General features: G+C 40.5%; 1 pseudogene; it reads right to left on the bottom strand.

Moving 5' to 3' along the window:
- Positions 1–4,675: 4,675 nt before the first annotated feature.
- LOC119529112 lies at positions 4,676–10,109 on the bottom strand (annotated as a pseudogene).
- Between the last annotated feature and the right edge of the window lie 1,248 nt (positions 10,110–11,357).

Raw genomic sequence — 11,357 nt, 5'->3', positions numbered from 1 at the left:
TCTTTTTCACTCTAATTATTATTCTTGTTATTTTTGTGTGTGTGCTAATGAAGGTGTCAGGGATTGATTTAGGTGATGAATGTACAACTATGTAATGGTACTGTAAACAATCGAAAGAACAATTTGTTTTGTATGACTGCGTGGTATGTGAATATATCTCAATAAAATGATGATTAAAAAAAAAAACAAAAAAAAAAAACCAGGAACAACTAGTAAATAATCTGGAATAACTGTAGGGGGATGAACGTGACCATCCACTCATCATACACCAACCTGAATTGGGAGGAATGCCCGAGATCACAGCATAAAATTTGTAAGTAAAAACTGCAGATCCAAGCTGGGAGACCCCTCCCCCAACAGCCCGAGCTGCAAAGCCTCATGGTGCTAGAGAGAAGCTCTCCCCCAGCAAGCAAATATAGCTCAGCTGAGCTCCAACTGGGGTTTTAATTGGCGAGTGTGGACTGCTCGCTATGAGCTATGAATCCCCAACAAGCAGACAGAGGATTTGGATGATGACTGACCTTGGAAAGCTGGAGGGTTGCCATAGACTAGCCCTGAAGGGGACTTTTCAGTCCCTGTTTTGGCTCAGTGAAGAAAGCCTCAGCCGTTTTCAGTTCCTAGCACTCTGACCCAGACAAGGGTGGAGATAGCACAGGGAGACAGAGACCATTGAAATGCTAATGACCTCTCCCTAAGGGATCTATCTTCTCTAAGAGGAAAGGGGTGGGCCCAGCTCTCCTACCCGCCTTCCACTCAGAACCAGACCCCAGAGCCTGGGGGAAAACAGCCATGGGCCACACCTCCTTACATCAGTCTGGAGCTACAGGATGACAGGTCCCACCTGCTTGGCAGAAAAGCACAGTGACCTGAGGCATCACAGGGTGTACCAATTTTCTAAGACACACCCTGATACTGAATATTTCTTCCTTCTGGGACCTGAGCACATTCTGGTCTGGGAAAACCTGACTGGGGTAATCAAGAAAACCATGCCTAGACAACAGAAAACTACAACCTACACTAAAGAAAATGAAGTTATGGTCCAGTCAAAGGAACAAACTTACACTTCAACTGAGATACAGGAATTGAAACAACTAATGATAAGTCAATTCAAAAAGTTTAGGGAAGATATGGCAAAAGAGCTGAACCATATAATGGAAACTGGGCATACATAAGGTAGAAATTGAAAGTTCAAAAAGCCAACTGGAAGCATCCATGGAAATGAAAGGCACAACACAAGAGATGAAAGACACAATGGAAACATACAACAGTAGATCTCAAGAGGCAGAAGAAAACACTCAGGAACTGGAGAAAAAGGCACCTGAAAGCCTACACATGAAAGAACATATAGAGAAAAGAATGGAAAAATTTGAGCAACATCTCTGGGAACTTAAGGACAAAATGAAAAGCAAGGATTTACATATCATTGGTGTCCCAGAAGGAGAAGAGAAGGGAAAAGGGGCAGAAGCAATAATAGAGGAAATAATCAATGAAAATTTCCCATCTCTTCTGAAAGACATAAAATTACGGATCCAAGAGGTGCAGCATACCCCAAACAGGATAGATCTGAATAGGCCTACACCAAGACACTTAATAATCAGATTATCAAATGTCAAAGACAAAGAGAGAATCCTGAAAGCAGCAAGAGAAAAGCAACACATCACATACAAAGGAAGCTTGATAAGACTGTGTGTGGATTTCTTAATAGAAACCATGGAGGGAAGAAGGAAGTGGGATTATATGTTTAAGATACTGAAAGAGAAAAACCACCAGCCAAGAATCCTATATCCAGCAAAACAATCCTTCAAATATGACGGAGAGTTTAAAATATTCTCTGACAAACAGACAATGACCGAGTTTGTGAATAAGATACCTGCTCTACAGGAAACACCAAAGGAAGCACTGCAGACAGAAAGGAAAAGACAGGAGTGAGAGGTTTGGAAAACAATTTTTGGAGATAGTAGCATAGCAATGTAAGTACACTGAACAAAGATGACTATGAATATGGTTGAAAGAGAAAGGCTGGGACCATGTGGGACACCAGAACAAAAGACGAATGATAAAGACTGGGACTGTGTAACTCAGAGAAACCTAGGGTGCTCAAGATTGTAATAAAAGGTACAAATATGTTTTTACATGAGGTAGAACAAATGAATGTCAACATTGCAAGGTGTTAAAAATAGGGTGGGATTGGGGGGGGGAAATAAATCAATGCAAACTAGAGACTATAATTTATATTGTATTAAGCGTCCTTTAATATAACAATGGCAATATACCAAAGTTAAATGCATATGGGGGGGTGAGGAATAGGGGAAGGGTATGGGACTTCTGGCATTGATGATGTCCTCTGACTCTTTATTCTGCTTTAGGTTAATGCTATCTTTCCTTTTGTCGCTTTCTAGCTATTAAGTTTTGTTTTGTTTTGTTTTGTCTTCCTCTCTCCTTCTCCTTTCTTTTTCTTTTGCCTCTCTGCCTTCTTTGACTCTTCCTCCATCTTTGTGGAAGAAATGGAGATGTCCTTATATAGATAGTGGCGATGGTGCTGAATCCATAAATACGTGACTATACAGGGATTGTTTACTTAGGATGGAATGTTTGGTGTGTGAACAAAACCATCTTAAAAGAAAGGGGTTGATGAAGAAACCTTGAGGGCACTATATTGAGTGAAATAAGACAGACACATAAGGACAAATATTGCAGGGTCTCACTGATATGAACTATAATACGTCAACTCATACACATGAAATATAAGTTACCAGGATATAGAAATGAGCCTAAAGAATGGGGAGCAGTTGCTTTTTATGAGCAGAATGTTCAACTAGGGTGAACTTAAATATTTGGATATGGACAGGGGTGATGGTAGAATGTTGTGAGAATAACTAACAGTGCTGAAAGGTGTGTGAAGGTGTGGAAAGGGTAAGCTCAGAGTCACGCATGTCACCAGAAGGAAAGTTGGCGGTTAAAAGATAGGAATGTATAAAACAGCGAATCTTGTGGTGGACAATGTCTGTGATTAACTATACAAATATTCGAAATCTCTCTCACAAACTAGAACAAATGTATGACACTATAACTAGAAGTTAATAATAGAGAGGCATATAGGAAAAAAATATATACCTATTGCAAACTATATACTACACTTAGTAGTATTTTAACATTCTTTCATCAACAGTAACAAATGTACTATACCAAAACTATGAATCAATAATGGAGGGGGGTGTGGTTAGGGGAATGGGAGGATCTGAGTTTCCATTTTTTGTCTTTATTTCTTTTCTGGAGTAATGAAAATGTTCTAAAAATTGAAAAAAAATTAATTGTGTTGATGGATGCACAGGTGTATGATGGTACCATGGGCAACTGATTGTATACTCTGGACCTTTGGATAGTTGTATGGTATGTGAACAATATCAATAAAAAAATATGAAAAGAAAAGTCTGAAATCATCTTCCTATTTTCCTTAGAACAGATAGTAACATTCATAACTTAATCTAGGGAATATTATGTGGCCTGTAATCTACCACCTCCATTCTCCTTTCTTCATCCCAGGAATATGTTTTATTTTGTTCACATCATTTTGCATATTGAAATGTTCTTATTTATTCAGCTTCCAATTACTGATATTTCCAAACTTATCTGAGGGAATTACTGCCCTTTTTCTAGAGAGACGCCATCAGTGTCTTTGACTCCCTTCTTTATCTCCAGGACCTTGCATGATTCCTTACATGATAATGGAGTCAGAAACATTTATGAATGAATAAAGGAATGAATGAATCCTCCCTGCCTTCAAAATGGCCTTACATCTTTATTCTCCAACATCATCTGGGGGTTCTAATTTTGTAATTGTCTCGAAAATCCAATCAAGATGAACACTGTGTATCCACAGACTGAAGCCCTAACTAGATTTATTATCTGTGTAATCAGGGTGTGATTCCTGGAATACAGCCCTTCTTAAGTTTGTTAACTATTTTTAAACAGAATGCAAAGTACAGGGTGTGTGCACCCTGAAAAGAAGGTGGTAAGTGCAAGAATTTGAGAGAAGAGCAAAGTGCTTTCCTCTGGAACTATCTTTTTAAAACTGGCGTCTTAAAATTTGGGGGATCTGCTGACTTTTCCAAACAACAAGCTGTGAGCAGACCTAATTCACCTACACTTCCAAATCCCTGTTTATATCCAGACATTTGTTGTTTCCAAGCAATTTTTACCTCATTATTCACATTTCCTATTTTTGACTCTTGGTGGCCTTTCACCATTGTGTCTTGACTCTCTTCCACTAGTTTTTTATAGTTAAATATCCTAGAAATTTATTTAATTTTTGCTTGATTACATTTTATATAGAAAGCCTGGGACTGTTTTCTGTGGGTGTCTCTGGTAAATGGCACTGAGGTACTGAACTACAAAGGGGTGCAGTCTGCAGACATCAGAAATGGAAATCACAGGCCAGATTTTATGATTGTTCTACCTTGAAGATTTGTCTCTGGTGAAACCAGGCCACTCCCCTTGGAGCTACTGGGTGAAACAGCTGACAGGAGGGCATTTCACGTCTGTTGAACATTTAAATACTTGGAAATAAAAAATACTTGCTTTGAAGTTGTCAATACTGGAAAACTTTCAAATCTAGGATTATACAGCTGGAAGGGCTGCTTTATGTTCCTTAAATTGGACTCTGCTTCCCATAAAGTTAAGCTTCAGCTTTAGCTTCCAGTTCTTCGGCATCATCTCCACCCACTTGTGCGTTTTCCCTCTCCAGCCTCTCCAGCTGTCTTGTAAGTTCGGTTTCATCTGTATCTGTAACCACTTTGGGCTCCATTTGAACATTGAAGACACTCCTCTTTTCCTCAATCTTTTTTTGATAACAGCCATAGCTTGACTGAGGACAGAGACCTTCTGTTCCCTCCAGGGTTGTTGTAGTCATCACACGCTGAGGAGGAGCTACTAGATTACTCCTGATAGGCATCGTTTCTGTGGAACAATTCAAACCTGCTCTCAGGGCTTCTTTTACAGCATCAATGCCTTCATAACCATAACAGGCCACTTCAGTATCTGCTTGAATTTTGACAGCTTGTGAGGTCAAATGCCTATTAGTATAGTTAATGAGTACTTCTCATTCATCTTCATTCAAATCTAAACTATCCAAAATAGACTGGGTCTGAGACTGCATGCCTAAATGCATCATAGCCACCATACCCGGGTCTCTCGTTCTTGTCACTGAAGACCCAGGCAGTCCTCTGGAACAGGCTCTCCAGCTGCTCGCCCTCGGTGTACTCTCCCATCTCAGCAACATGATGAAGAATGCTATAAACAGTTTTGGATTTGGTGAATTTGTCTTCACATTTGATTGCTTCCTCTGGAGAAACTCTTCTTTTTTGACAAATCAATATAGCCTTTTTCTTTGTCCACTCTAATGACAACCACACATTCATTCCTTCCAATTCAGATGAATTCGTTTATAGAACAGATATGCCTTCTGGACAATTCACTAAGAAGAATCATGCCTTCGATATTGGTGTATTCCAGTAAGCTGACATAAGCCCCCATTTTAGCAACGGACCTTACATTCACCATCACTACATCTTCCACCTCAGGAAACTAGTGTCGATAAAATCTACAAGTTAAACCTGGTATTCTGAGGTGTGTGTTCAACTTCTGCACTGGGGTCCTCACTGTGATCTGCAACCGGGAAGACCCTCTTCCACTAGTTTTAATAGTCCCCTCCAAGACTCTAGGTCTGTGCTGTGCAATACTATAAGCACTAGCCTCAAGTGGCTGTTAAATTTACACTGACATTAATGAAATCAAATAAAACTAAAAGTTCAGCTCCTCAGTAGCACCAGCCAAAATTCAAGAACTCAATAGCTATATGTGGCCAGCAGCTTCTCTATGGGCTGTGCAGAGACAGATGCAGAGATAGAATATTATCTTCATTGGAGACGGCACTATTTGGGATGCTGATCTGCATCTTAAGTATTTCTTTTATTTTTTCTATCTATAAATAAATTTATAGAAATGAATTTATTTTCTGCTTCTATTAATTGCCTTCTATATCTTTCCTCATATGATACTTACTTTGTATTTCTTTTAAGATCTTAAGTTAAGTATGCATATTGTTCAATTAATATTTTCCACAAGATAAGGCAAAGTATTATCCTATAATACTGGTTTAGCTTTTTGTTCCTTTTTCAGGATGTAGTGCTTTCATAGATACATTTCTTGGATACCTGTGGAATTCATTCTATCTTCAACATGACTGATTTTTTTTTCTGGATATACTGGATGTTGAACATCAAGAAGGGTTGGGTTTTGATACATGATCCAATATGAGAGGGTAGGCTTATGATTTGTAGTTTAATAGTTTGTTCATATTAAAGCTATTTTATTTTCTAATATGGCTGGTCTTTGCTTTTCTATCTGTGTTTTGCTAGACTGTAAGAGGAAAGGAGGAAAGAATATATCCTTTTGTTTAACTGTCCATTTCTGCTTTTAATAGTTGGACTAGTGCCTACCCGTTGTTGGTGCTGGGATCTAAGAGGAACATCTCTTTAACTCACTGCATTGCTGAATAAAAGGAAGACAAATGACTGGTGAATGAATACCAGATTTTTTACTGACAGAGATGTTGGGCGAAACAGTTTTGGGGTGTGGGAACAAAGAGATGCTTAACACTGAACGACAGCACTAAGGAGATCCGTCCACACAGACCAGGCAGGGCTGGGAAATGACAAGCCTGCTTCTCCCTGGCAATGGATGCTTTTATTATTAAGGTGACATTGAGGATGCAGAACACCTACTTGCTGTTGGATCTTTCAGAGATCAGGAGGGAGAGCTTAAGCAGAGCACTCACCCATCCTAAAGGCACCAAGGACTTAAGTCACCACTTTTGCTTGCTGAGAATTTGTGCTATATTTTTTGTACAATATAGTTTTGAATGAATGGATGAATGAATAATTTGGAAGCATTAAAAACTTTGTTACATCTCCTCAAGATTGACAGGGTAGGTATGTTCTTTGTAATACGTTTTGTCTTAGTTTGCTAATGCTGCAGAATGCAAAACACCAGAGATGGATAGGCTTTTATAAAACGGGGATTTATTTCGCTACACAGTTACAGTCTTAAGGCCACAAAGCGTCCAAGGTAACACATCAGCAATCAGGTACCTTCACCAGAGGATGGCCAATGGCCTCCGGAAAACCTCTGCTAGCTAGGAAGGCAGCCGGCGTCCGCTCCAAAGCTCTGGCCTCAAAACGGCTTTCTCCCAGGACATTCCTCTCTAGCAAGCTTGCTCCTCCTCAAAACGCCACTCACAGCTGCACTCACTGAGTTTCCTCTCTCTGAGTCAGCTCATTTATATAGCTCCACTGATCAAGGCCCACCCCGAATGGGCAGGGCCACGCCTCCATGGGAGTATCTCATCAAAATCATCACCCACAGCTGGGTGGGGCACATTCCAAGCAAATCTCTGCCCCACACAAGACCACAAAGATAATGGCATTTGGGGGACACAATACATTCAAACCGGCACACGTTTATTCTCCATTTCCTGACAGTTTCTGTTGACTCCATACCGTAGTCCACTATGAAATGGGTTTGCTTTTTACTTCCTTCCCTTAATATACGTCCTTGTCACAGTCTGCACTGGACCATGTAAGTTATTTCAGTCCATCTACAGGTAGCACCTACAGGCAAGAATTCTCTAAGTCCAGCTCTTGCTGTGTATTTGAGAGAGAATTTATACGTTTATAATATTACAGGGGTCATGACTGGATTCCCTGAAGGCTCTGGAGGCATCCTCCAGTATTTCATCCAGTCGGGGAAACTTGTCCCCATATTTGGCTTCTGTTCTTTTGTGTGTGTTTGTGTGTGTGTGTGTGTGTCCTGATGCTAAATATTTATCTTTGAATTACGGAGTGAGAACAAAATTTGTTAAAGAATTTTTATATTTATATTTCTTTAATTACACTTAGAATGAGCATTCCAAAACTCTAAAATTGTTTCTCTTATGTAAATTTTTATTGAATTAAATCATAAAATTATTTTTCTTATTCATTTTATCTTTATTAACATTGATTCTTATCAGTTTTGGATATGTTTTCCATATTTTTCTAATATCTCTACTCATTTCAAAAGGTTTTACTTATTTTCTTCTTTTGCTCTTTTTCAAGGACTTTGTGTATGTGTGATATTTTAGAAGTGTCTATTTTCCCTTCTTTTATATCTCAAAAGATGGCTATCTTTTTCTTTTTCATTAAGGTTTAGAATTTCTTCCAATCTTCCCTCCTTCTCTTACCTTAAAATCTCATACTTCTATTCTTGTATCTCTATTTGGAACACCGATGTAGTACCATATTTATGGTTATTTCCTCAATCCCTTATTATTATTATATCAATGGACGGTGGGATTTCCTGTCATCTCATAACATGGATAGTTGGTAAGAAACCTCATTTTCTGGTCTCATTGGGGAGAAGGATCTTTGATCTCAAGGGCCTATGGCAGTAGTGTGGTGGTAACATGGCTCACTCAACAGCAACTAGCCCTGGATTGACAGCATTTACTGATTTCCACAGTGCAGATACCTACACCATGGGCAGTTTCAAGTGACCAAAGGTTTAACAACTGTCTTACAAATCTCCTGAATATTGGAGAAAGACCTATCTCACTTTGGCTACCAGGCTCCCTTTAAAGGAGGGCATTTAGGGTAGCTCCTCCCACCTCTGATTCAGTGATTCCTTCAGTGAACCTAACTTTTAATGGCCAGGAGAAGAAGAAAAAACCAATGTGATTCCTCTCTCTTGTGAACCCTCCTTGCCCATGAGGACAGAATCACAGGGTCTTCACACTGCCTAAGATGAATATCAGGTATGGTGAATGATGGCCAATAATTGTAAACAACCAGGACCCAGGAGAAGTCCTTGGTCATTAAGGAGCTTCTTGCCACAGTTTTGGCATCACCTGTTTAGTGTTAAGTGGGATCCAGCGTTGATTCATGTATTTAAATGTGTTTGGGGAACCTATCAAGGATTGAAGCCCCAGGGTAGTTATCCAGGGATCAGGTGGCACAGCCTCATCAGCCTTAATCAGTTTCAAATAACACAGCAGATCTCCCTTCTATGGTTTCTAAAAGATACTATGATGGATAACTCAATCAGGAGACTTCACGGAATGGAAGGGGTAATACTGTTAAGATGTCAATATTACCCAAACCGGCCTACAGATTCAATGTAATCCCCATCAAAATTCTAGCAAACTTCTTTGCAAACATGGAAAATAAACCCTCAAATTCATTTAGAAGTACAGGAGCCCTGAATGGCTGGAGCAATTTTGAAAAAGAATATCGAAGTTGGAGGACTCAAACTTCCCAGTTCAAACTGTACTACAAAGCTGCAGTAAGCCAAACAGTGTGTTATTGCCATCAAAATCAAGATAGACAAACAGACTGATGGAACAAAATTTAAAGTCCATAAATAGACCTACACATCTCCGAATGATTAATTTTTGGAAAAAGACACTCAAATAAACCATTCTGGGAAAACTGAATACACACAGGCAAAAGAACGAATAGAAAAAGACACTCTTGCATACATCATTCTGGGAAAACAGGATATCCCCAGGCAAAAGAATGAATGTGGGCCCCTAACTCACACCATATACAAAGATCAACTTCTGGGAAGACAGTGGAATAAGGAGAAGCAGAACTCACTCCTCCACCAAAAACACCTAGAGAACAGGCGAAAACTGCACAAAGCAGCAGTTCTGGGACTCAGGAGACAAGGAAAGGGGACCACTGCAACATACAAGGAAGAGCAGGATGAAGAAAAGAGAAACTGACTGAAAAAAATGAGTGAACTCAACTGAAGCTCCCAGAACCCACCCTCCACTCCCATGGCCGACAGCTGTGCAGCAGCCAGGTCCTCACCGTGCTGGTGAAATGTGGCACCGTCCAGATCCAACTCTTGGCTGGTGGAGTTAACCCTCTGGATCCCGCAGCCTTGAGCCTTTCCACGAAGGAGCCTGTAGTGCCTACAGCTTCATTATTTCCACAGAAAAACAGCAGCGAGGGACTGATCACTGCATCTCCTGGCATCCATCCCCCACCCCCAAGGCCAGCAGCTGCGGGCATGCCTGGTTCCTGTTGAGCTGGCTGCTGTGGTCTGGGAGATAGGGGAGGGACATGGAAGAGTCCTGATCCAACTCTTGGCAGGCAAGGGTGACCCTCTGGGTCATGTGGCCTTCAACATTTCCAGGCAGGAGCCAAGGGTTCTCATGACTCCACTATTTCCACAAACAGAGAAGCTATACTGAGTGACTGAGTTCCACCATGGCTCCCAGAAGCCATCCCCTAACCCAAAGGCCTGCAGCTTCAGGTCAGCCTGGACCCTGCCCAGCTGGCTGCTGCAGTCTGGGAGAGTCAGGTAAGCCCTCCCACCCAGGAAAAGAGGGGTACATGGCACAGTTCTGATCCAAGCATTGGCTGGAAAAATTAGACCTTGGAGTCCCACAGCATTGGTCCTTTCTGGACAAGTGCCTGCAGCACCACGGGGCCATTACTACCACCCACTTCAGAAACAGAGGAGTCAGGGGGATAAAAATATAACTTATAACTTACTATTTTAGGGCTTTGGGGAATACGCTGCTGGGAAGGTGGGAAAAGAGCAGTGTTGGGAAGCTGCTTTCTTGACCCTCTCTCTAGGGCCCTTTGGAATGGATCTGCAACCCCTGCATGGGACCCTGGACCAGTTTTAAATGGGAAAAACTGATAAACCACGTGCCAAACACAACCTTTAACACGAACCCAATCAACAACAAAATCTTAAACAAGAGAGGGAAACCAACTTTCAAAATAATCTTATCAAGGTAATCAGATGCCCAGATCCTGCAAAAAAATTTTCAAGGCACACTAAAAAACAAGGAGATACGCCCAAGCCAAAATATCAAATTAAAAAGTGGAAGAGATACAAAATTTGGAAAAACTAATCAAAGACATTCAAAAAAATCTCCCAAATATTTCAACAAGGTGACTAAAGAGATAAAGACTACTAAGATGACACTAGGAGAGCATAAAGAAGCACCTGAAGGAATACATAGGAAAACAGTAGTGAAATGAAAGATACTGCAGATGAAATGAAAAACATATTAGAGACACACAGCAACAGATGTGAAGAGGCAGAAGAAAGGGTCAGTGAACTACAAGACAGAGCAACCAAATCAGAACACACAAAAGAACAAATGGAGAAAAAAGTAGAAAACTTTGAGCTGAGTCTCAGGAAATGACTGACAGAACAAAGTACACAAATATACACATCACAGATGTCCCAGAAGAAGAGAACAGAAAAGGGCCATGAAGAATAGTCAAGGAAAAAATGATTGA

Source organism: Choloepus didactylus, chromosome 3 (genome assembly GCF_015220235.1).
Source record: "Choloepus didactylus isolate mChoDid1 chromosome 3, mChoDid1.pri, whole genome shotgun sequence".
In the NCBI taxonomy this organism is placed as follows: Eukaryota; Metazoa; Chordata; class Mammalia; order Pilosa; family Megalonychidae; genus Choloepus; species Choloepus didactylus.
This window is presented reverse-complemented; position numbering and strand designations above follow the sequence as displayed.